Below are 27,331 nucleotides of genomic sequence, written 5' to 3' on the forward strand. Positions count from 1 at the left end.
CTTGAGTGCTTGGTGGGGGATGCCAATGCTTTTTTGCTGGAGGGGGCGTTGTTGCTTTGCTGGTGCTTGTACATGGGAGGGGGGAGCTGCGGTACTTTGGGGTTCTAACATTTAATTGTCATCCATTCTTTGGGGCACTCCTCTGTTTTCGTGGATGATTGCAAAGAAGAAGCACTTCAGGATGTATATTGTATACAATTCTCTGACATTAAGTATACCTCTTGAAATTGAATCCATTGAAAGATGATGAAGTCTTTCAACATCATAAGAATGGATACCATTTCCTGTCAGTACATACAATTCAATTTAAAAATGCTGAGAGTGATACTGTTGTGGAAAAGAGAGACTAATGAAGAGAAATGAAAAAAAGAGAGGAATGATCTGGTTGAATGAACTCAGGAAACTGAACAAACCAGTGACGTTTTCGAGCAACACAGTATGGAAAAAGGCTTTTTGGCCCAACTAGTCCAGGCCAGCCGAAGCATCTTCCCTCCTAGCCCCAGAAGCCCCTTTCAGCCGTTAACCCTCCAAGCCTTTCCTCTCCATGTATTATACAAATGACACTAACAATAAATTTTACAATTGTAGCTGCCTTAACCTCTTTGTCTGGCAGCTCATTTCCAGGTACTCACTATTCTTTGAATAAAAATTACTTTGCAGATCTCCTTTTAAATCTCTCCCTTCTTAGCCTGTATCTGTGCTATCTAGTTTGGACCCTCCAATGCTGGAGCAAAGACTATGACAGTCCACCTTATCCACACTCCTCATGATTTTATAAACTTCTCTGAGGTCATCTTTCATTCTCCTTGCTCCAAGGAATAAAGGTGCAGTGTGGCCAAACTCTCCCTATAACATAGGTCCCGTGTTCCTGGCAGCATCCTTGTAAGTGTCTTCTGCACACTTCCAGATTGATAATGTCTTTCCTATAATAGCATGACCAAAACTGTACATGATACTTTAAGTGCAGTCTCACAAATGACTTAAATAACTGCAATATAATATCCCTACTACTAAACATCATGTGCTGACTGATGAAAGCCATCATGTTAAACACCTTCTTCATGACCCTGTTAGCTTGCGTGATTGCTTTCAACAAACTGCACACTTGCACTTTCAGATCCCTGTTCCTCAACATTCATTAGTTGCCATTCACTGTACAAGACTACCCTGGTTTGAATGTCCAAAATGTATCACCTCACTTTTACGTAAGTTGAAAGTAATTTCTCATTCTTCAGCCCACCTCCCTGACCAGTCGAGATCCCTTTGCAATTCGTTGCAATTTGCTTCACTATCAACAAGACACCCCACTTTAATTTCATCAGCAAACTGCTGATCATCCAATGTTCATTCACATCCAAATGTTTTATGTAAACAATGAATGACAGGAGTCCCAACACTGACCCCTGGAGCACTGCAGACCTCACAGGCCTCCAGTTGGAGAATTGGCCTTCAACCATCTCTTCTTCATATCATCAAGCCAATTATGAAACCACCTCCCTAGCACCCCATAAATCCCATGCATCTTAATCTTCCTATGTCTTCTCCATCTGCTTCGAGCTAACCCAGCCAATAACTGAGCTTCACTTTTTACAAAAAAACAAATCATGATGAGGAATTTTACAATCACAAGAATATCTGCAGATGCTGGAAATTCAAAGCAGCACATGCAAACTGCTGCAGGAACTCAGCAGGCCAGGCAGCATCTATGAAAAAAAGTAAACAGTGGACGTTTCAGGCCAAGACCCTTCTTCAATCCTGATGAAGGGTTTTGGTTCAAAATGTATGTGTTGACAAGAAATTTTACCTCAGACCTAGAAAGACTATCAAAAAACCAGTCCATACTCACCAATTATTCTAATTGGGTGGAAAATCTAACATACCAACAATTAAGGAAATTCATGAAACATGATAACCTTTATTTACTAAGCAGGGGGAAATGATGACTAGCCTGAGGCTATTAGGGAACAGATAGCCATTGCCCATGCATATCCTTCTTCCAATCCAAGTGCTGCACTGAGTTCTATACAGTACACAGCTCTCATTAATAAGCTATTTTGTGTGTCTGTATCTGTTCTGTGTGTCTTTGGAGGGGGGAGAGATAAATACAAACTTGTTATTAATATAGGCAGTTGTAATGTCAGAAGGTAGTGGGTGGTGAAAGGATGGTTCATTGGAACAAGTTCATGTCACCCTGTAACTTGAATTATGGTGAATGTGTGAGTATTTGTTAATGAAATATTTCATGAGTATAATTAGTGTGAAAACAGATGAGTGAGGGAATATAAAGCTGGTACCTGATGGAATTAGCTGACTAGACCCTACATGCTTCTGTCTACAAAAATAAGGCTGAAGAATTTTAGCTGTGAGATAACTGTGATCAGCAGGTGCCTTTCTATTCTTGTTCACTCCTGAAGATTACTTAATAGTATATTGTGGCGACCCATTTCCTGGTACATCCGAACCGGCTCACAATTAGATAGCCTATAGGGGTTTGCGAGCACAGAGCTTTGGAGCCTTTGCACCACGGGGGGCAGGTTGAGGGAGGCTTAAAAGTGAGGCTGAAGATTTCGAATAAAGTTTTTTCCTTCGACTGCAGTTACCGACTCCGCGTCGTAATTTTAGCGCTGCATGTAGCACACCGCTACAATTGGTGATCCCGACGGTCCAAACGATTTTTGGACCAGAAATGACCGACGCCGCCTCTGTTCATGCGGTTTCGTTGAAACTGCCGGGTTTCTGGACACAGCGCCCGGACCTATGGTTCCAGCAAGCCGAAGCCCAATTCCACGTTCGCCAGATCACCTCCAAAGACACCCGCTACTACTACGTGGTGAGCTCCCTCGACCAGGATCCAGCAGCCCAGGTTGCGGAGTTCATACAGTCGCCCCCGGCAGACGGCAAGTACACGGAATTCAAAGCCCTGCTCCTCAGGACTTTCGGACTCTCACGGCACGAGCGGGCTGCCCGTTTACTGCACCTAGATGGCTTGGGAGACAGACCTCCATCGGCTTTAATGAATGAGATGTTGTCTCTGGCCGGAGGACACAAGCCCTCCCTCATGTTTGAGCAGCATGCATCCTGACGACGTCCCCAAAACGGCTCTCATCACCCCGTTTGGCTTTTCCGAGTTCCTCCGCATGCCATTCGGCCTGAAGAATGCCGCACAGACGTTCCAGCGGCTAATGGACATGGTGGGACGGGACCTGGACTTGGCGTTCATCTATTTGGACGACATCCTCATAGCCAGCAGCAGTCATCAGGAGCATCTGTCCCACCTCCGTCAACTCTGCGCCCGACTGTGTGAGTATGGTCTTACAATCAACCCCGCCAAATGCCAGTTTGGACTCGATACCATTGACTTCCTGGGCCACAGGATTACTAAAGACGGAGCAACCCCTCTGCCCGCTAAGGTAGATGCGGTCCGCCACTTCCCCCGACCCACCACGATTAAAGGCCTTCAGGAATTCGTAGGTATGGTCAATTTCTACCACCGCTTCCTCCCTTCAGCTGCCCGGATCATGCGCCCCCTGTTCGCCCTGATGTCGGGTCCGAGCAAGGACATTACCTGGGACGAGGAGTCCGCCGCCGCTTTCGTTCAAATGAAGGAAGCTTTGGCGAACGCCGCAATGCTAGTACATCCCAGAATGGACGCCCCTACCGCCCTCACAGTGGACGCATCAAACACGGCAGTCGGTGCTGGAGCAACTCATCGCAGGTCGCTGGCAACCCCTGGCGTTTTTCAGCAAACACCTGCGGCCACCCGAGCTCAAGTACAGTGCTTTCGACCGGGAACTGTTGGCGCTCTACCTGGCAATCCGGCATTTCAGGTACTTCCTAGAAGGTCGGCACTTCACCGCGTTCACCGCGGACCACAAACCGCTTACCTTTGCGTTTACAAAAGCGTCCGACCCCTGGTCGTCCCGCCAGCAACGCCACCTGTCCTACATCTCTGAATACACGACGGATATCCGGCACGTCTCGGGTAAGGGCAATGTCATGGCTGATGCGCTCTCTCACCCTACCGTTCATGCCCTTTCCCAAGGGGTAGACTTTGAGGCACTGGCAGAGGCACAGCAGGCAGATGAGGAGATTCCGAGTTACAGAACCGCAGTCTCCGGTTTGCAGCTCCAGGACCTCCCCGTGGGCCCGGGTGAGAGGACCCTACTCTGTGACGTCGCCACCGGCCAGCCCCGTCCCGTCATCCCGACAGCCTGGCGGCGCTGTGTTTTCGACTCCATTCATAATTTGGCGCATCCCTCCATCCGGACGACTGTCCGGATGGTTTCCAGCAGGTTCGTTTGGCACGGACTCCGCAAACAGGTCAGTGAATGGGCCAAAACGTGCATGCACTGCCAGACGGCCAAGGTGCAGCGGCACACCAAAGCCCCACCGCAGCAGTTCCATCCTGCCCACTGGCGTTTCGACCACATTCATGTGGATATCGTGGGCCCCCTGCCAGTGTCGCGTGGAGCGCGGCACCTCCTGTCTATCGTGGACCGGTTCACAAGATGGCCAGAGGCGGTCCCGCTCACCGACACCACCTCCGAATCTTGCGCCCGAGCCCTGATCACCACCTGGATATCTCGCTTTGGTGTACCGGCCCACATTACCTCCGACAGAGGCGCCCAGTTCACCTCCAGCCTGTGGTCAACTATGGCCAGCCTTTTGGGGACTCAGCTGCACCACACCACTGCCTACCACCCACAGTCGAATGGGCTAGTGGAGCGTTTCCACCGTCACCTGAAGTCGGCCCTCATGGCCCGCCTGCGAGGAGCCAACTGGGTGGACGAGCTTCCCTGGGTCCTACTCGGCATCCGCACAGCGCCCAAGGACGACCTGCACACCTGCACACCGCTACAATATTACTGCATTTTATGTGTCTTAACTGTAGAACACCTTTATATAACCCTTACTATTCCTTTACACCACCCCTACATCTCCTTCCAATGATAGCGGGCTTCACCTGAATTTATTTTGTTCTACTTTCCTTAGTACATTTTATTTTTCTATCTACCTGCATTGAGTAATATTACCTCATCTTGGATATTGCAAAACCACAGATGGACAGAGGTCATGGAAGCTGACTTAAGATATTGGACTTGAGGACTAGGAAAGGACTACAGTGCCCTGCTTGACACCCACTATATATCCAGCATCAACCATTGATTCTGCATTTCCCTGAACTAAGACAAAAACTCCTTTGCAACATCCCCACTGATGTATTAGCAGAGATTTAGCCAGGACTGAACCTTCTAAGCATGGCCTATTATCTAGGATTTGGAAAACAAATCAGAAATAAAATTTCAATTTTTCATTATATTAGTCATGCTTCTTCACTTTGACGGAAGTTCAGACATTTCAAAATTTAAATTATACAAGTTGTAAAAGGAAATAATTAAATAAAAGTACTTCACTGTCAGAGCTACATTTTTTTTTACCTAGCTTCTCAAAGTAAGGATATTTTGCTACAGTTAAGTAGTATTGGGTGCAGATACAGCCTCCTATTTTAATCTGGAGGATATCTTAATTGTAGGCAGCTCAGAGAATATTTATTACACTGATTCTCAGAGAGGTTGTCTTATGTCCAGCATTTGGAGACATATTTTACAAAGTTTGGAAAATCAATGATGACATTATTGAAACATGTAATGTTTGCAGGAGACCTTGAAGAGGAGAAGCTTGAAGTTATTCCCCCTCCAAATCGGTAGCTATCCCGTTAGATCACTGGTGTTTAGGGCAGCAGTGGTGGTCTTCCATTTCTGTCTGTCTTTGGCCATCTTCTCTATTATGCCCCAGGTGTGGTCAGGGTTCTCATTTCTGCCACTATGGTACAGCACTAAGTTGTCCCGCATTTCCTCCACCCCTCAGGGGCTCAGTGAAGTGCTGTCTTGATGATGGATTTGGCCTCACTTCTCATCTTGATCATGGCAGTGTTTAGGGCTTCTGTCATTGTACCAGGAGCTTCCTCTTGGCTTCAACAACTGTCAGTCATGCAAATTCCAGGTGGGGATTCAGGAATACTGTCACACACAGATATAGGATTCTTCATTGCTGTTTCCATAACAACGTCTTTTGACCAGTTAAGGTTGTTAGCCCTGAGCTGAACCCCTGAACCTGGAGGACTGGTGGGCCACTCTGTCTGTCCTCTATCCTTTGATCTGTTTGGCATAAGTCACCCTACCAAGAGCTGAAGCACAAAGCCCTGACTCCAGCCAACATAGCTCTCTGGTTCATTGAGGCACACAAGCCTCCAAACCCTACAACAAGGTGGTCTTCTTAGAGGCCCCAAATCTGGCGCAGTCAATTTTAGAATAACGCAGAGATGGGGGAAAGGTTTCTTTGTTCCTTTTTTTTAAAAGACAGCAGGTATAATCTAGGAAAGAATAAGATGGTAAGCCTTATATAAATGATGATGATATTATTGGAGAAGATTCTTAGAGATTAATTTGCATTTAGAAGAATTCTGATGTATGAGGAATAGTCATCCCTCTGTGGGTAAGGTCCTGTGTCTCAAATTTGATTGAGTATTTTGAGGAGTTCACAACAAAAGTGATTAGTGTAAGTCAGTGAGTGATGTCTACATGGATTTTACTAAACCACTTGACAAGGTTTCTCACAGCAGTCTAGTCCAGTTGCAAAATTGGCTTGGTCACAGGGTTGTGATGGAGGGGTTTATTCTGACTGGAGGTCTGTACTGCAAGGATCAGTGGACTGTTCCAACGAGACTTTGAAGATGGCTTTTAGAACCTTTGTTTTCTGGGCTGTACACCCTCAGCACTCAACTCTGTATGTTCTCAGGCCCTGCAGCTTGATTAACCCTGGCTAGGGCCTTCCACCCATTAGCTGCCACCAGAGATTGCCTGGTCCTTGGGGGGGGGGGGGGGCTTCCTCACCGGTACATCATTTGTGCATCAAACCACACGTAAAAAATATTCAGCCTATTAGAAAGAGAGGCATCAGTTGTTGACATGTGGACATGTAGTCTGTTATGGTCTGAATGCCCTGCCACATGTCAACAGGAACTGTGCTTCCATGCACCATCAGGATGGCAAAATGTTTTATTCACAGAGAAAATACAACCATTTCTGTCTCTGGTGCCTCAGAAATTGTTGTCTATTCTCTGAATAATCCCATTTTGCTGTTCTGATGGTGCAGGACAGCCCAGGTCTTGCTGATCGGAGAGCTATCTTCTCCCCTGATCTGAAGGCAGCATCCTGAACTCTCAGAGCTCTGCTGTCAGCCATGGCTTCTGACTGGCCCTTGTGGATATACAACAGCGACATCCAACATATTCAAGCTTGAGTTGGGTGTTTGGCCTATTGAAGAGTCAGGGGTGATAGGTAATAAGCAGGAGAGTGGTGCTGAATCCTTGGTCTAACTGAATGGTGTAGCAACCTGGAGGGGTAATGTGCCCGATTCCTCTTATTTTTCATGTTTTTCCAAAAGAAAAGGTATCCTGTATGCGCTTCAGTTACCACTGGTAAAATGGCAAAGGAAATGTGATTTGTAGAAGTAACATGAAAACACATTCTAGGCTAAAGGAAAGCAAGGAGTAACTGAAACATAGCAAGAAAGGTAATTGAGAAAAATATCACACTAATTATTGAACTAAAGTTGGAAGACTCCAATATTAACAGATGGATTTTAATGATTGCTCCAGGAAATTGTTAGACACTACTTTGTAAATAAAATGTTCACTTTCCTATTTCAGAGAGCTCCCCTTGAGTTGCCTTTAGCTAGTGATCTAGCTGCATTAAACCTTCAATGGTACAAGTTCACCAATCATATAAAGCGTTTCATTGGTGGGAAGTAAAACTCTAATCTTCACTATTAGTTGTTATTTGAAACGTGAAGTTATATTGCTGTTCCGAAGCTATGTGTCTGTAACAGATGTGAACATCCAATTGTGTTGGTCAGTCTCTGCTAAATAAATCACAAAGAACAAAGTTTACAGCTAAAGATGAATTTTTGAGCTCCCAATCATGGCTCTTGCACTTTATTTGTCTACCTGCACTGCAATTTCTCTGCAGAAGCTACACTGTATTCTGTATTATGTTAACTATTGGTACACTTACGTATGGCATGATCTGTGTTCGGTTGCCATGAGAGAAAATTCTGATATATACATTTTCAGATCTGTTATTCACCATATGTAAAGTTGATGAACTTCTGGAACTTTTACCATGTAAATGTTCACATTACCTGCTATTGAAGGTTGAACTTACTGTATCTCAGTCCACTTTATAGTTTGGAAGGTTTATCAGCTTCTGTTCCTTTACTCAATCCCTTTAGATTGCATGTCCACTTTGGTTTCGCAAGCCTGGAGCCATCCCTATTCTCCTCCACAACCTTTGTCTACAACCACAACCTCATGGTCAGTTTTATTCATACCAACTTCTATTTTCTTTAAAAAAAATGTTTTGAAGCAAATTTCACATTCCAAATTTGTACTGTCATTCACTCAACTGTGAGATGCTTAGATTATTGTTTCAGTAATATAATACAAAGCATCCACTTAAAAAACAAATTACACATGGCAATTCAGCTAAGAAAGCTAAAATTATGTCTTTGAAGCTGAAATACACTCTGTCTAGACTCAGATTAATTTACTATGGAAATGAAACTGGAATGATTCATGTGTGATAACCAAGCTCTAGGGATGTGTTAAAGTCTTATATATACACTTTCAGATCTGTTATTTACTCTGAGAAAAGTCATGGAATTTTTGGAACCTTCACCATATGAATATTCACGTTGTGAGGGATTGAATGTTGACCTCACTTACAATTTTCTGTTGTGGTCTAGTTCAATGCTGAACATAAGCTAGGTGGCACTGATGTAATACTGAATGAGATTTTAAAATTTTACAGGGACTCAAATCATACTTGAGACAACCTGCACCTCAAGAATGTCCACTGTGCTAAGGCTGAGGTTGCATTTACTCTCTATATCCTTGTGACCTCACTGCTGTAACCATCTGCAGAATGAAGCAGTTGGCAAAAGTGAATGGGACTCAGGTGGTGGAATCTAAGGCATGGCCACAGAACCCAGACAATATGCACAGCTTTTTGACAATTGTTACCGCCTCTAAGTGTTTCTGACAGTCAAGGACATTTTGAAACAGTGGAAATACAATTAAAACACAGCTGGTACATCACTTGAACACAGTTCACTTGTTCACTTCTCTCCCTCTTGAAGGATAAAGTGGCTGGACTTGATGTCACCAACTGAGAAGCAGCAGGAGCCAGGATCTGCTTTCCACCCTGCCATTCCACCTGAAACACAGAAAGCATAATGTAGTAAAAATACTTCAGTGACTGATTTATTCCCTTCTGAAGTAAAAACAATGCTTTCTTTATCAACTTCACATCAAGCAAAATTGAGTAAGAGGTTGAACACACCTCTTCAAGCCTATTCCACCACTCATTGAGATTACAGCTGATTTTCCACATCCCCATTTTCCAGCATTATCATAATTCATTTGATTCCCTTAATACTTGGAAACGTTGATCTCTGTTTGGAATGAACTCAATGACCGAGACTTCACAGTCCTAAATCAGTGTTCACCACCAAATGAGTGTATTTCCGTCTCTAGTCTTAAATAGCCATCCACTTGTTTGCTATCTCTTCCCCTTGGTCCTAGTCTCATAATACAATGAAAACGTTCTCCTTGCATCGAGATTATAAAATCCCTTCTACGAATATTTTATGTTTTGATGAAATTGCCTCCTATTCTTCTGAACTCCAGAGAATGTGGTCCTAGAAAGCAGCCTCTGCTTACACCACAAACCCACAATCCCTGGGATCATATAACCATATAACAATCACAGCACGGAAACAGGCCATCTCGGCCCTCCTAGTCCGTGCCGAACTCTTAATCTCACCTAGTCCCACCTACCCACACTCAGCCCATAACCCTCCACTCCTTTCCTGTCCATATACCTATCCAATTTTACCTTAAATGACACAACTGAACTGGCCTCTACTACTTCTACAGGAAGCTCATTCCACACAGCTACCACTCTCTGAGTAAAGAAATACCCCCTCGTGTTTCCCTTAAACTTCTGTCCCCTAACTCTCAAATCATGTCCTCTCGTTTGAATCTCCCCTACTCTCAATGGAAACAGCCTATTGACATCAACTCTATCTATCCCTCTCAAAATTTTAAATACCTCGATCAAATCCCCCCTCAACCTTCTACGCTCCAATGAATAGAGACCTAACTTGTTCAACCTTTCTCTGTAACTTAATTGCTGAAACCCAGGTAACATCCTAGTAAATCGTCTCTGCACTCTCTCTAATTTATTGATATCTTTCCTATAATTCGGTGACCAGAACTGCACACAATATTCTAAATTTGGCCTTACCAATGCCTTGTACAATTTTAACATTACATTCCAACTTCTGTACTCAATGCTTTGATTTATAAAGGCCAGCGTTCCAAAAGCCTTCTTCACCACCCTATCTACATGAGACTCCACCTTCAGGGAACTATGCACTGTTATTCCTAGATCTCTCTGTTCCTCTGCATTCCTCAATGCCCTACCATTTACCCTGTATGTTCTATTTGGATTATTCCTGCCAAAATGTAGAACCTCACACTTCTCAGCATTAAACTCCATCTGCCAACGTTCAGCCCATTCTTCTAACTGGCATAAATCTCCCTGCAAGCTTTGAAAACCCACCTCATTATCCACAACACCTCCTACCTTCGTATCATCGGCATACTTACTAACCCAATTTACCACCCCATCATCCAGATAATTTATGTATATTACAAACAACATTGGGCCCAAAACAGATCCCCGAGGCACCCCACTAGTCACTGGCCTCCATCCCGATAAACAATTATCCACCACTACTCTCTGGCATCTCCCATCTAGCCACTGTTGAATCCATTTTATTACTCCAGCATTAATACCTAATGACTGAACCTTCTCAACTAACCTTCCATGTGGAGCTTTGTCAAAGGCTTTGCTGAAGTCCATATAGACTACATCCACTGCCTTACCCTCGTCAACATTCCTCGTAACTTCTTCAAAAAATTCAATAAAGTTTGTCAAACATGACCTTCCACGCACAAATCCATGCTGGCTACTCCTAATCAGATCCTGTCTATCCAGATAATTATTAATACTATCTCTAAGAATACTTTCCATTAATTTACCCACCACTGATGTCAAACTGACAGGTCTATAATTGCTAGGCTTACTTCTAGAACCCTTTTTAAACAATGGAACCACATGAGTAATACGCCAATCCTCTGGTACAATCCCCGTTTCTAATGACATCTTAAAGATCTCCGTCAGAGCTCCTGCTATTTCTACACAAACTTCCCTCAAGGTCCTGGGGAATATCCTGTCAGGATTCGGAGATTTATCCACTTTTAAATTTCTTAAAAGCGCCAGTACTTCCACCTCTTTAATTGTCATAGGTTCCATAACTTCCTTACTTGTTTCCCATACCTTACACAATTCAATATCCTTCTCCTTAGTGAATACCGAAGAGAAGAAATCGTTCAAAATCTCTCCCATCTCCCTCGGCTCCACACATAGCTGACCACTCTGATTCTTTAAGGGGCCAATTTTATCCCTCACTATTCTCTTGCTTTTAATATAACTGTAGAAACCTTTCGGATTTACTTTCACTTTATTTGCCAAACCAACCTCGTATCTTCTTTTAGCTTTTCTAATCTCTTTCTTAAGATACCTTTCACATTCTTTATATTCCTCGAGCAATTCCTTTACTCCATGCTGCCTATATATATTGTAGACATCCCTCTTTTTCCGAACCAAATTTCTAATATCCCTTGAAAACCATGGTGCTTTCAAACCTTTAACCTTTCCTTTCAACCTAACAGGATCATTAAGATTCTGTACCCTCATAATTTCACCCTTAAATGACCTCCATTTCTCTATTACATCCTTCCCATAAAACAACTTGACCCAATCCACTCTCTCTAAATCCCTTCGCATCTCCTCAAAGTTAGCCTTTCTCCAATCAAAAATCTCAACTCTAGGTCCTGTCCTGTCCTTCTCCATAATTATATTGAAGCTAATGCTATTGTGATCACTGGACCCGAAGTGCTCCCCAACACATACATCTGTCAGCTGACCTATCGCATTCCCTAACAGGAGATCCAACACTGCCCCATCTCCAGTCGGTACTTCTATGTATTGTTGCAAAAAACTATCCTGCACACATTTCACAAACTCTAAACCATCCAGCCCTTTTACAGAATGAGCTTTCCAGTCTACGTGTGGAAAATTAAAATCTCCCACAATCACCACCTTGTGTTTACTACAAATATCTGCTATCTCCTTACACATTTGCTCTTCCAACTCACGCTCCCCATTAGGTGGCCTATAATACACTCCTATCAGTTTTACTGCACCCTTCCCATTCCTCAATTCCACCCAAATAGCCTCCCTAGAGGAGCTCTCTAATGTATCCTTCCAAAGCACCGCCATAAGATTTTCTCGGACAAGCAATGCAACACCTCCTCCTCTGGCCCCTCCTACTCTATCACAACTGAAGCAACTAAATCCAGGAATATTTAGTTGCCAATCACACCCTTCCTGCAACCATGTTTCACTAATAGCTATAACATCATAATTCCAGGTATCAATCCACGCTTTAAGCTCATCCACCTTTCTTACAATGCTCCTAGCATTAAAATAGATACATTTAAGATACTCTCCACCCCCTCCTCTCTTTTCATCCCTAACAATGCATTCAAATTTATTATCCTTTTTTTCCTTCTCCCCTACATCTTCGGGCTGAGCGCATCCCTTCTCCATCACCTGCCTTTCCTCCCTCACACACTGTCTATTTACTTGCTCTACTGGTGAACTAACCTCCTCTCCCATGATTTCCTCAAATTGATTCCCATCCCCCCATCTTACTAGTTTAAAGTCTGCCCTGTAGCCCTAGCAAACCTCCCTGCTAGGATATAGGTCCCCCCAGGATTCAAGTGTAACCAGTCCTTCTTGAACAGGTCACTCCTGCCCCAGAAGAGGTCCCAATGATCCAGAAACTTGAATCCCTGCCCCCTGCTCCAATCCCACAGCCACACATTCATCCTCCACCTAATTCTATTCCTACTCTCACTGTCGCGTGGCACAGGCAGTAATCCCGAGATTACTACCTTTGCGGTCCTTCTTCTTAACTGCCTTCCTAACTCCCTATACTCTCGTTTCAGGACCTCTTCCCCTTTCCTACCTATGTCATTGGTACCTACATGAACCACGACCTCTGGCACCTCACCCTCCCACTTCAGGATATCTTGGACGCGATCAGAAACGTCCTGAACCCTGGCACCAGGGAGGCAAATTACCATCCGGGACTCCCGATCACCTCCACAGAACCGCCTGTCTGAACCCCTGACTATCGAGTCCCCTATTACTATGGTCCTCTTTCTTCTATCCCTACCCTTCTGAGCTACAGGGCCATCCTCTGTGCCGGAGGCCCGGCCACTGTCACTCTCACCAGGTAGGCTGTCCCCCCCAACAGTACTCAAACATGAGTACTTATTGTCAAGGGGTACAGCCACCGGGGTACTCTCTAGTACCTGTCTCTTCCCCTTCCTGACCGTGACCTACCTATCTGCCTCCCGTGGCCCTGGAGTGACCACCTGCCTGTAACTCCTCTCAATCACCTCCTCACTCTCCCTGACCAGGGGAAGGTCATCGAGCTGCAGCTCCAGTTCCCTAACTCGGTCCCTCAGGAGCTGCAGCTCGGCGCACCTGGCGCAGATGTGGACGTCCGGGAGGCTTGGAGACTCCAGGACCTCGCACATCCGACACCGAGAGCAACAAGCTGCCCTCACACTCATACTTCCCGAAAAACTGAAAAATAACAAGAACTAAAAGATAAGCCTACTGTGCCCTCTTCCGCCTAAGCCCCCTGAGCCCAAGCCCTACACTCTGCTCCCGGCGCACTCCGCTGCCCGCAAACGAAGCTGCCCGCTTCTTAAGGCTGCGTTCTTTTTATATCTTCCCTCCTTCCCAGGACTCCTCACGCGCCTGTGCAGTCCCGCCTCTCAGAACTCCGATCTGAGACGCAATTGGACAATTTGAAAATGGCCGCCGCTGCACTTCCTCTCAAAGCCTGGTGCGATCAGTCTGGTGCAATCTTCCCAGAGGCACTCCTTCTGCTCAAGTACATCTACACTAAGATTTATTCATTCATTTGCTTCTGTGTCGCATGATGTGGATGTTCAAGGTCTTTCCATGACCATGATTGTCCTTGGCAAACTTATTTGCAGAAGTGTTTTGCCATCGCCTTCTGGGCAGAGTCTTTACAAGATGGGTGATCCCAGACATTATCAATACTCTTCAGGGACTGCCTGCCTGGTATCAGTGGTTGCTTAACCAAGACTTGTGATATGCATCAGCTGCTCATACGACCATTCCCACCCCCCCCCCCCGCTCTCATGGTGTTACGTGACCCAGATTAGAGGGGGGGGGGGTTGCTAAGCAATAGCTACACCTTGCTCAAAGGTGACCTGAGGAATGAACCTCTTACCCCTCCTTTGCTAGAGATGTAACTCCACCCCACTACCCCCAATTTAAAAAACACAACTGTTCTCAATACTCCAGGTGGCCTTGTCAAGGCCATGTACAGCTGCAGTAAGACATTCCGGAAATATAAAACTTATTTTGAAAGAGTTCTTATACTCCAAAGTACCAGATCTAGCTTAATATGGTAGATAAAATTCATTTTTTTAATAACACAAGTGCTGTAAGCTCTTCAGACACCTAGGGTGGCGGAGGGGAAAATGACCTTCGAGCTCAATAGCTAAACTGCAGTAACTGTGGACTGATTCATGCCGATTCACAACTCCGGAAAAATTTCTTTCTCAGCATGGATTGTTGAAAGGTTTGAAACAGAATACAGCATTAAACTCAGCATTATTGTACCAGCAACTTCCAGGTTGATATTTTTGTAGTTTTCTAAATAATGCGTTGGAAATCTCAGACACAATTCTGACACACAATTATTTTATTCGAATTTAGTGTCTGTCCAATTGGAAAAGAACTCATGATAAATTGGTAATAGGAGAAAATTAAAGAGTATTATTTGCTTTATCTGTCACATGTACATCCAAACACACAGTGAAATGTGTCATTTGCGTCAAACCTAATTAGCGAGGATTGTGCTGGACAGCCTGCAAGTGACGTCATTCTTCCCGTGCCAACATAGCTAACTGTACCTCATACATCTTTGGAATATCGGAGGAAAGTGGAGCAGCTGGAGGAATGCCTCACAGTCGTGGGGAATAGAAACTCCTTACCAATAGCAGGAGGAACCAAATCCTAATCTTACAGTCAGTGCTGTAAAGCATTCACTGACTGTTATGCTAATGCATTGCCCCAATAAAATTTTATGTATTTGTCACATGTACATCAAAATGTTCAGTGAAATGCAACACTTGCATTAAATCAGATCAGTGAGGATTATGCTGGGGTAGCCTGCAATTATTGCCATGCTTCTAATGCCATTACAGCTTGCTTGCATCTTACTAGCCTTACCTGTAGATCTTCGGGATGTGGGAGGAAAATAGATCACCTGGAGGAAACCCACACAATCACATGGAGTACGTATATAAACTCCTTACAGATAGCAACAGACGCCAAACCCTGATTACTGATCACTGGCGCTGGCTGTGAAGTAATACTGCCAACTACAATACAAGTTTCTGGAAATAGAAGAAACTTCATCCTGAAACAGTATCTTAGTTTCTCTTTCCATTCATATGACCTGACCTACTGAGTGCTTCCACCATTTTCTGTTTTTATTTCCAATTGCCAGCACCAGCAACTTTTTGATTTTCATTTACTATCCGATTTTTGACTTCAGGAAGTCCTAAACATTAGAAGCTGATTAAATACTTTGATACATTTGAATCTCGGGTGGTAATTATTGTCATTAAAATTCATAAAAATATTTTTACGTAAAAATAGAAACTAGAGTAGGCAGGTGGCTAGCTAGCTTATTCCACTATTCAATATGAGTTTGGCCTCAGTTCTGTTTTCTTATCCTTTTGCCCCTTACACCTGCTTCCCCAATGAATCTGTGTAAGTTGGCCTTTAGTACGTTTAGTGATTCTGCCTCCATTGCTCTATGTTACAGAGTCCAGAGAGCAGTGAGAGAAGAAATTCTTCCCCATCGCTACTGCAAATGTATCACCGCTTATTCAGAATCAGGTTTATTATCACCGGCATGCGACGTGAAATTTGTCAACTTAGCAGCAGCAGTTCAATGCAATACATAATCTAGCAGAGAAAATTATAATAATAAATAAAATAAAAAATAATAATATATAAACATGCAAATCAATTACATGTATTGAATGGGTTAAAAATGCAAAAACAGAAATACTGTATATTAAAAAACTATTCTGAAATTATGTTCTCATTTCCAGTTTCCACTGTGAAGAGATATACCCTCTCTGCATCTACACTGTTTTGTTTATTTAATTTTTCACTAATGTTTGAGTAATCTTGTAATTATGTTGTTGATTAAGCATTCTTTGTTTCTGTATAATTCATTATGGGCTATATGTAAAAGTAAGTAGTTGCATATGTTCATGATGAAAGGTAAAATAAAACTAATGTACTTGCATCTCTGAACTCCTGTGTCATTGATGCACCATCAATAACTCTCGGAGACTGGAAGTGAACGATAGGCTTTTATTAGCAGCAGAAAGGGGGCACGACATCTCGGAGACTGAGGGAGGAGCAGCGCCCCAATCGCCTTTATACAGGGGACTGTGGGAGGAGCCACAGGAGCAGTCAGCAGGGGGCGTGTCCAGACAATTATACATAGTTTACCACAGTCATTCTTTTAATTTTTTAATGCTTTTGATTGCACAAAACGTAATAGTGGCGATGGCATATTTTTATAACAAAACCATGATGACTGACTACTCGTGCAAGCACAGCTAGATGTTCAAGCTTACAAAAAAGTGATGCAGCACGTGTTCTTTGGAAGGGAAGATACGCTCAAGTTTCTAAAAAGGCAGAAAATGGAAGAACTCACATGTTCATAAGCAGTAAGTACTGGGCGATAATTCTTGATAGAAAGAAAATGAGAAGGAGAGAAGCCAGGACCAGAAGGGAAGCATGGATAGAAGTAGATCATAGAAACATGGAAAACCTACAGCACAATACAGGCCCTTTGGTCCTCCAAGCTGTGCCGAACATGACCCTAGTTTAGAAATACCTAGGGCTTACCCATAGCCCTCTATTTTTCTAAGCTCCATGTAGCCATCCAGGAGTATCTTAAAAGACCCTATCGTTTCCACCTCCACCACTGCCACCAGCAGCCCATTCCACACACTCACCACTCTCTGTGTGAAATACTTATCCCTGACATCCCCTCTGTACCTACTTCCAAGCACCTTAAAACTATGCCCTCTTGTGCTAGCCATTTCAACTCTGGGGAAAAAGCCTCTGACTATCCACATGATCAATGCCTCTCATTATCTTGTACACCTCTATCAGGTCACCTCTCAACCTATTCTTTTCAGGCATGCTCCCCAATCCAGCCAACATCTGGAGAGAAAAGCTGAGAAAAGGGGAAGGAATATGTCCAGAGTTGTCAGAACTACTTCCTGCAGTCCCAGAATCAACTCCTACAAACACCACGGAGGAGACCTCAGAACCTGAGATTGTTTCACAGCCACAAGAATCACCTGCAGAGCAGAGTGATCCCCCTCGACAGGAAGAACATTATCCCACAAGAGTAAGAAAGCCTCCACAATGATTAAATCTTTAGGAATGAATAGACAATTTAAAATTTATTATTAAAACTTACTAGAGCAGTTGCATTATATAGTACATTGTTTTCATAGTTGAGATGCATTCTATTCTGAGTTGGAGTTTATAGTTAAGTAGGGAGGAGAGTTGTATATGTAATATTTTTGTAATCTTGTAAATAAGTTGTTAATTAGGCATTCATTGTTACCTTAAATAATTTATTATGGGTTAAATGTAAAAAAAAAGTGAATTGTGTACATTATTATGCTACCACGCCATGCTTAAAAGAAAAACTAACTTATTCACATCTCTTGGCCTCCATGGCTTCCTTTTAATTTGTTTAATGTTTTCGATTGCACAAAACATAACACCTTGTCAATTCCCCTCAGAGTTTTACATGCTTCAATAAGAAACATCTGTGGCATACATTGAGCAGCACAGCAGTACAATTAGTGGAGCTGCCACCTCATAGCACCGGAGATTCTGACCACGGGAGCGATGGGTGTGAAGGTTGAATGTTCTCACTGTGATCATGTTGATTTCCCTCGGGAGCTCTGGTTTTCTCCCATTTCCAAAAGATGTGCAGGTCAGTAGCTAACGAACCTTGTATGCAGTGACTGGAAAAATGGGGACAGAGGTAACGCTAAACAAAATTGGATTCATGTAGTATTAGTGTAAATGAGTGGTTGATGGTCAACATAGACTTGATGGATTGAGCAACCTGTTGAACTGCTGCACTTTATGAAACTAAAATCACCTCCTCCCATTCTTCTAAATTCCATTGAATATAAGAACCACTTCTTCAAGTGTTCCTCGTTAAAAAAATGTATTTCTTCAAGAAACATGCTGGGTGAAAGCTTAACAAAATGTGTATTTGGGTGTCATCCTTAATTGAATGTTACCTACCATCTAAGACTATCCCTTCATGGGAAATTAATGTCATATGGTATCCAACATGTACACCTAATCTGTTTCACAATTCTGCTGTTAAAAGCAATTCTTTACCAGAAGAACCGCCTCAAAGTGATCTTATACCTCTAGAACAGTACAGCACCGGAATAGGCCCTTCCTGTGAACTTATTCCCTTTCACTTTAAATGTTTATGCTCTAATTTTTGATGTTTCAACTCTGGCTGCCTACTCTATGCTTCTCATAATGTTGTAAGCTTCTATCTGGTCTCCACTTAGCTTCCAATCCTGTCTCTTTCAGTTCCTCACCCCTCACTCGTGTTTTGGAGGGTTCCTAGAGTTCTCCTTATCAGACGGTTCCTAAGACTGTCAAAGTCAGGAAGGGAGGTGGTAGTTGGTTGGCGATTGTGGAGATAAGCTCTCACTACCTATTAAATGCTCCCAATGGTGTGCACCTCAAATAGCCTCTGACAACCAAGTCCAGCTCCTGAACTTCAACTGTGCCTTAGTTACTAAGCCCAGTGGAATAATTTCTACTGACAGGAGAAGGGGCAAAGGTGGGTTATTGGCACCTTAAAACCAGTCACTTCAAGCAGATGGGGCTCGTCAGTCATGGTTGGCAGCTCATTTAAGAAAAGGAAAACTTCTGCTGCTTTTCAGCTCTACCCACCCATAGAGAAGGTTTTAAGAGTAAACATCGAGGAAAAATCTGGAGCTGGAATCCCTAAAGCAGTCCTACATTGAGTTCAACACTGACTGGCAACTCCTGTGATGATGCTGGTGCCAAAACTTATTGGTTTCTGCTGTTCCTTTGGATTCACCAACTGCGTGGAGAGGGAGGGCTTTGTTGCATAGGCAACGGCTTGCTCTCAGTTCACAAACAAGATGCTGGAAAATCAGCAGATGCTGAAAATTCAAGCAACTCACACAAAATGCTGGGGGGGGGGGGGGGGGTGGTCTCGGCCCAAAATGTCGACTGTACTTCTTTCCATAGATGCTGCCAGGCCTGTTGGGTTCCTCCAGCATTTTAGATGTGTACTGCCCTGGCTGACATATTGACTTTGATGCAAAGAGCTAGGACGCAGCATCTCTAGCCGACTTCCAATCCACGGAGAGCCTTAACTTATTGGACACCTCCATTTGAACCATGATCTAATTTTTTTGTGTTTTCCTTGATTTTTTTTTGAATGTTCTTTCAATTTGCTTTGATTTTTTTCACTTTTTGTTTTGGTGCATTGTGCTTAATAAAAAGAAGGCTTTAAAGTACACATAGTTCAGAAGAGTTTTCCATACATGTCACCCTAATCTGTAAACAGGCAGACGGCAGCCTTGCAGGATAGTTCTTCAGATTTTAATCCTTCTCTAATAGTGCCACCATTTGGAGTGTCAAGAGCACTACGCTGTCAGTCTAAATTTATAAAAGCAGAGTTTTAGGTAAGAACAGATTTTTTGGGGAAATTGAAGCATCTTCATCCTGAGATTTAACTAAGTTTCTCTTTCCACAGATGCTGCATGATCTGCTGAATACTCACCATTTTCCATTTTTATTTCTGTTTTCCACCACTTGCAGTTTTTTTTTTCCATTTTCATTTACTATCAAATTTTTGAACTCAGGAAGTCCCAAAAGTTACTACACATTTTTGGAATTGTAAAATAGAAGTAGCAACAGTTGATTGGCATATAGTTAAATCCCACTAAGAGCAACAGTAAAATAATGGCTCTTACTATTTGGAAAATATCGATGCAAGATTCAGTGTGCCTGCTGTCAGTAACTTTCCCACTTATTTTCATAAAAGCATGGATTTGCAGAAAGTGTGGCCAACTATTGATCACTGAACAGTTGGGAGCTAGTTCAATGGGGATTCTGACCCTGACTGTGCTGCCTTCCTTTGGCACTGTGCCGATGCATCAGCCTGGATATTATGCTCAAGGATCTTGAATGCAGCTCAAGCATGTATGTCTGGATGTGCTGGGTCTCACCTCAGGATCAACCAGAATTTCTCAGCATCATCACCATTTCCCACCTATGCTCAACCACTGAAGTGACCATGAAGTGTGAAGCAGAAATAGGCAAAGATATCCAGAATTTCCTTCAATGTATGAGTATTACTCCAGCAACCATAATGTCACCTTCTATTGCCTCACACTGTAAGACCATAATAGGTTTCAGGAGGCAAAATTTGGTTGTTTGGCCCATCAAGGCTAATTTTTTTTAACCCTTTTCTCATGCCTTCTCACTGCAACCCTTTGCAACCTTTGCCAGTTAAGGAACTATCATTCGATGACTTAAATATAGTAGCACTGAAATTTCAGCAAGGCAGTCTTGAAGCCCAACACAGATCAATGATTAAGCACAGCCGAAGCATTCCTACAGATCATCGGACATAGTACATGTCTGTACCAAACTGAGACTCCAGTTAGACCTGATCTGCTATTGCTCTTAGCCCTGCTTGAGAACAGTTGTGACAAGCTGCAATCAAGTCTAGTGGTTAAGAACAACTCAAACATAATTTATAAATTATGGTTGACACCATTCTAGTTGGTAAAAACTCATGTAACCCAGGTTAATTAAACCCAAATTTGTAATGTTCAGAAGTTCTACCTGCGGAGGGATGAAAACAAGGTCTACCAATTTTAAAAGAAGAATTTGAAAAAAGCGCTATGCAAGGGAGGGGCGGACTGGGCACAGGATGGACAAGGAGAGAAGCGCAGCATCCATTAGAAGCTGAACACATGAACTGTTAAGGGTGGAATTAGTAGTGAGTATCTTTACCCTATTAACTTGAAACCCTCAGGGTGAGACCCTTGGAGGACAGACAATAGCAATAAAAGATTTATTGATGCTACAGCTATAACATCCAGCAGCTATGACAAAATGATATCGGCAGAGACCAGTCTCCAAAAATCCCTACCATGTAGTCAGGAATTAGTCCTGCAAAATCATACCAAGGCATTTGGTCAAGATTTGTTCAATTCTGTGAACTGACTTCACTGTGGATAATTAACTATTTCATCCTACGAACCAAGATGGCGAGCCAACCAAATGAAGAACCGTAATGATGCAGAGGATTTAATATGGTTGGATGTATAAGTTTATTTTCATTTGAAGAATCCGAATTTGATTTTCTATGAGAAATGATTATTTTTGCACAGACCTTGATTAGTTACTGAATGGGATTTACTTTAAGAGTTATGATGTTGGAAATTGTCATGAAAGGAGTTAAACCATGTATATATAATTTTTGAATTTGAATTTAAACTCATTTGTATACTGTCCAGAACTGAAACTGAAGTTAACTATAATACTTGAGAATAGGAATTATATTTCATTTTCTAAATAACTAGGGATAAGTAAAAATAAAAAAAATTGAGTCTGTAAACTTTTAAATAGGGAATAACACTAGACCTAATTAGAGAAATTGGAGTACGAAGGTTATTCTAATGAATATCACTGATTCTAGCTAAACAGGAATCAGACTTTTGTTGATATCTAAGATTTGGAACCTAAACAGAATGTTTGAATTTTGTAAATATTTTGTACATATTGTTTTATTTTTCTTATAAACAAAACCTTATTTCCAGAAATGTGTGGTTTCTATTCACTGCCTCCTTCGGATACCTGGATTCTTCCTATGGCCTATTAGCACCTGGTGTGATTTGATTTTCTCTAATGAGTGCAATGACTAGTCACACACAATAAGACTCGTGCTACACGGGTGTTACACTCAGATGGCCACAAAGAGGCATACAAGAGTGAGATAGATCAGCTGATTGAGTGGTGCTGCCACAACAATCTTGCACTCAACATCAACAAGGCCAAGGAATTGATTGTGAGCTTCAGGAACGGGAAGGCAGCAAAACACACACTAGTCCTCATTGAACATTGGGCACAGAACTTAGAAATCTACAGCACATTACAGGCTCTTTGGCCCTCATTTGCTGGCCATGTAACCAGAAACTGTCTTGAATTTTTCTACCACATAGCCCTCTATTTTTCTAAGCTCCATACTTCTTAAAAGACCCTATTGTATCTGCTTCTACCACTGTCACTGGCAGTGCATTCCACGCACTCACCTCTCCCTGTGTGAAAAACTTATCTCTGACATACCCCTTGTACCTACTTCCAAGCACCTTAAAACTATGCCCCCTTATGTTAGCTATTTCAGCCCTGGGAAAAAGTCTCTGACTATCCAAATGATCAATGCCTCTCATCATCTTATACACCTCTATCAGTTCACCTCTCAACCTCCGTCACTATAAGTTCACTCAACCTATTCTCATAAGGCATGTTCTCTAACCCAGGCAACAACTGAGCAGACATTGGTGGAAAGGTTTCTTGTTCCCAGGAAGGAGGAATCTCATAGGATCTGTCTTGGGTCCGACACATTGATGTAATAATGAAGAAGGAACATCAGAGGCTCTACTTCATTAGAAATTTGAGGAGATTTACATGTCACTAAAGTCTTTTGCAAAGTTCTATAGGTGCACAGTGGCAAACATTCTGAATGTGTCACACGCTGGTATGGATTTTCCAATGAAAAGGACTTCAAGAAGCTGCAGAATGTTGTAGACTCAGCCAGAACAGAACTCTTCCCATCATCAATGCAGTGCCTCAAGAAAGTGGTTCCGTCAGTAAATACTCTGACTATCCATGATATATCTGATTCTCGTTTCTACAGTCAGGGAGGAGGTGCTGGAGCCTGAAGACCAACTCTCAACTCTCTGACACTGCTTCTTCCCCTTTGCCATCAGATTTCTGAATGGCCCATGAACAGAATTTTATAACTCATTTTTTTGCACTTTTTACTTTTTTTGTAATTGTACAGTAATGTATTGTACTGCTGCTGCAGACAACACATTTCACACTTCTATGACAGTGATCTGATTTTAATTCTGAAAAGCCTCCCATGATTATGAAATGTTTTGCAAAGCTTTTTCTGCAGATTCTTGATGAATTCTTGTTACCATGAGGGGGATGATGATGGTTCATTGGAAATTGAAATTGTGCTTTAAAACACTGCACCAGAACTTACAAACTTGCAGGAGTTCAATGTCAATGGGTCAGTAACTGAGTTTCGGGGAGGATAAAGAAAAGACGGCATGGAACGGAATGGCAGCTGTTTAGCACAATAACGAGTGGAGTGCAGCAGTGTTGCAAGGTAGGGTGTGAGGATCTGTCATGGCAAAAGTACTGTAGGTATTGGAGAATGGACCATACCCACAAAAATGCTCTTGTGACTCCACCAAAGCAGATTGGTCACAACAAGTCCACCTGGACCCAATATACTGATGCAGCTACAAAGAATACATGCCAGTGGCCAGTGAGGAGATATGATATATTAACAAAGACCAACAAATCTCTACAGATACACTGTGGAAAGCATTCTAACTAGTATGGAGGTGCCAATGCACATGATAAGTAAAAGCTGCAGAGAGTAGTAAACTCAGCCAACTCCATCATGGACACCAGCCTCCTTACCATTGAGGGCATCTTCAAAAGGCAATGCCTCAAAATGGCGGCATCCATTACTAATGACCCCCACCATCTAGGATAGGCCCTCTTCTCATTACTACCATCAGGGAGGAGGTACAGGAGTCCAAAGATATATGGTCATGATTTAGAAGCAGTTTATTTCTCTTGGCCATCAGATTTCTGAACAGTCGATGAATCCATGAACATGACCTTCCCACTTTGCTCTCTTTTGCACGACTTATTTATTTTTAATTTTCTCTTACTGTAACTTATTGTTTCTTTTATGTATTACAATGCACTGCTGCTGCAAATCAACAGATTTCATGACAAATGTCAGTGATAAAATCCCTGATTGTGATTTTCAGCCATCACTTATCTTCAAGAAGGCCAGCCTCATCAGAATATATGTTCTTAGACTAAATTGATTTTCTGTTACATTTCTCCATAACAAGATGATGAGTGACTGACACAGTGAGGTTTTGCTAAGAGGGAATGCATTTAGATTTTAACCATCTTCGTTCCAAGGGGAAGACAATCCAGTAGTTGGATCAAGGGAAATAACTTTCTTTCTTGGAGGTCAGCTATCCCAGTTCGTGTACATTACTGCAATGTCTTCACTCCAGTCATCTTCAACTTCCATCAGGTTAGAAGTGGGAGTATCAGAAGTGAATTGAACAGCAACAGTATTCAGAAAAACAACTTCCTCAAAGAAAGTTATCACATTACTTTGCAAAATGTTGCAAGCTGCGTGCTGACCTACCCTTTTCCAGCTAACACTTTACTCCTTTCTTTATTTATAGAATCAGCATTACCTCACTTTGACCCACCCATTCTCCCATTACTCTGTTTTTCTGGGATTCTAACTCTTGGGGACACCTCTGTGGACTTGGTGAGACAGGTTGTTGCACCTGATTGTCGCTGATATCTGGAAGATATATTTTAGGTTGACTAATTAGTTCTTGTGGCCTTCCATTATGATGAGGGAAGAGGAAGAGGAGGAGGGTGGTTTGCAGCAGAGAATTAGAATTGGCCAACAATGAAGTGATCAGAGAGAAGAGGGAGCAAATTTTGAAATATATGGATATTAGAAGCAGGAGCACAACTGCGGGAAATCGCAACTTTTCCTATTTGTCCACTTAGCAAGATTATTTATTGTTGTCTTGTTTCCTACTTGTTCCAGGTATCTGTCTATGTCCCATTGTCAAAAAAATCTATTCACCTCCAACTCTAAATTGGCAAATTGGTAAATTTGTTTATATTTGTTACATATATCAAGGTATAGTGTAAATCTTTGCTTCTACTTGACCTCCATAATATTGTTTCATTACAACAGTATACTGAGGCAGTACAAGAGAAAATAATAACAGACTGACAAAGTGTTACAGAGACATAGAATTTAGATTGATAAGAATAGAACAATAGAACAGAGCAGTTTGTTCTGATGTCTTCTTCAATTCAGGAATAATTCTCACCTTGAATAATTCTCATTATTTCAAAGAATGTCAACTCTTTGACCATAAATTTCTTCCTATTTCAATCTCACCATCCTGAACTACATCCTTCTCCCCTGATCCCTCCCCCTATCAATCCTGCATAGATTCTCTAGTCAGAGTAACTAATTTCCTATCCCGCAATGCTTCAGAGTGTGCTACAGGTTGCAATGATCTATGACAAATATTTTCATTCCTGTATGAATAGATCTGCCATCAATTTCTCCTCATGGACCATTCAAAAGTCATAGAGTCATTCAGCATAGAAACAGGCCCTTCAGCCCATCACATGCTGGCCACAGGGACCAAACAGTCAGCTCATAGCTGTCTGCTTTGATGGTTTCAGTGCTCGTCTAGAAACTTCTTCAATGTTGTGAGATTCCTCACCTCCACCACTGTGTGGGCAGTTTGGAGCCACACGTGAGTGAGTAAGGGAAGAGCCAGACCATTACGTTGAATAGGTTAGGTAGACATCCATGTACAGAAAAGGAATAAGACATTGAGTAACTAGAGTAAAACTCATATGACAACAGTCCATTTCCTGCTGCAAGATTTAAATTAAAATTGTAGAAGCCATTTACTACGTTATATCAAATACTGAATTCTTGTTGATTAGAACAGTCCCTGAAGGCACTACATTCAATATACATTCATCACACAGTGAATGGTAAGTATATTAGATATTTTAATATTTTTGCAGTTTTATTGGAATACATCACATTGGACACATGTTCCACCATATTTTATTAAACATGACGAGTGAAGACATTTGCAAAGGAGAAGATTATGTGTTTGGTAATTGCTTCTACAGAAATTTCCCATGTGGCTGTCTCAGGGGTAGGAATATGTCCCACAGGCACCAGTAAGGGCCAGCTGATAATCAGCAATAATACTGAAGACATCTAATATCTCTGATACTTGCAGAAGTGATGTAAGTAAAGGGGAGAAATAGGAAGAAAAACCAGCTCTTCTCTGCTGAATTACTGCACTCATGAAATTTTGCTTTCCATAATATTCCTCCAATATTTTCACAAACTGCCAAAGTTTTCTTTTGCTTCATGGGTTACATTCGTGGAATTCATCCAGAAGCACAGCTTGGACTGGGTGCTGACAACCCTTCTGCTGTTCTTGCACCAATAACAACAAGAAAAGGAAAGCTTTGCATTTACATGACACCTTCCATGGCTTTGGGCCGTTTGAAACGCTTTCAGATAATGAGATACTTCAGCTTTTGCAAAACAGGAAACACCGCAGCAGGCACCGGCCACATTTGGAGTATTGTGTACTGTTCTGTTATCTCTGCTGTAGGAATAGTGCTATTAAACTGGGAAGGATGGAGAGGGTATTCACAGGGATGGCCTGAGAGAGAAAGCATGAGCAGGCTGGGACTTTATTCAGTGGACCCTAGGAAAATGAGGTAAGGTATTAAAGAGACGTATAAAATCACGAAGGGCATAGATATGGTGAATGTGCACAGTCTTTTCCTCAGGGCAGGAGAATCAAGAATTAGAGGGCATAGCTTTAGGTTGAGAGGGGAGAGATTTAATAGGAACCTGGGAGTAATTTTTTCTCCTGGGTCTACGTATGGATAGAGCTGCCAAGGGAAGTGACTGAAGCAGGTATATTAACAACATTTAAAAGACATTTGGAGAGGTACATGGATAAAAAAGATTTAGAAGGATATAGGCCAAACATAGA

The 27,331-nt window shown here is 42.5% G+C and overlaps 1 long non-coding RNA gene across 1 annotated transcript in view; it reads right to left on the bottom strand.

Annotated features, from left to right (window-relative positions):
* Nucleotides 1-7,653: 7,653 nt before the first annotated feature.
* Nucleotides 7,654-27,331, bottom strand: part of LOC132396316 (uncharacterized) — a 41,453-nt gene continuing 21,775 nt past the window's right edge. The window contains exon 3 of the long non-coding RNA XR_009512948.1: nucleotides 7,654-9,275. This is a non-coding gene — a long non-coding RNA (uncharacterized LOC132396316). The remainder of the gene's footprint in view (nucleotides 9,276-27,331) is intronic.

Source organism: Hypanus sabinus, chromosome 7 (assembly GCF_030144855.1).
Source record: "Hypanus sabinus isolate sHypSab1 chromosome 7, sHypSab1.hap1, whole genome shotgun sequence".
Classification (NCBI taxonomy): Eukaryota; Metazoa; Chordata; class Chondrichthyes; order Myliobatiformes; family Dasyatidae; genus Hypanus; species Hypanus sabinus.